The sequence below is a fragment of the Octodon degus genome, unplaced genomic scaffold (genome assembly GCF_000260255.1).
Source record: "Octodon degus isolate 3935 unplaced genomic scaffold, OctDeg1.0 scaffold00032, whole genome shotgun sequence".
Lineage (NCBI taxonomy): Eukaryota > Metazoa > Chordata > Mammalia > Rodentia > Octodontidae > Octodon > Octodon degus.
This window is the reverse complement of record NW_004524608.1, coordinates 12,903,396-12,903,720: the sequence shown is the minus strand read 5'-3', so window position 1 is coordinate 12,903,720 and position 325 is coordinate 12,903,396.

The window sequence follows — 325 nt, the reverse complement described above, 5'->3', positions numbered from 1 at the left end:
TTTCTGGACTGGGTCTTTAAATTTTGTGGCCCTAGTGTTTTTTAGTTCTTTATAAATTCTAGAGAGCAGACCTTTGTCTGAGTACTTATTTGTCAAGATTTTTTCCAAATTTGTGGGTTGTCTTTTCACTTTCTTGCTAATTTCTTCTCACGTGCAGAAACTTCTCAATAAGAGGAGGTCCCAGTTGTTAATTCTTTCAAGTGTTTTTCCTGTGCAATTTGATTTATGTTCATGAACTCTTTGCCTATCCCTATATCTTCACAAGTTCCTCCTACTTTCTCTTCCAGGAGATTTAGTGTTTCTGCTTTAATGTTTAGATCTTTAA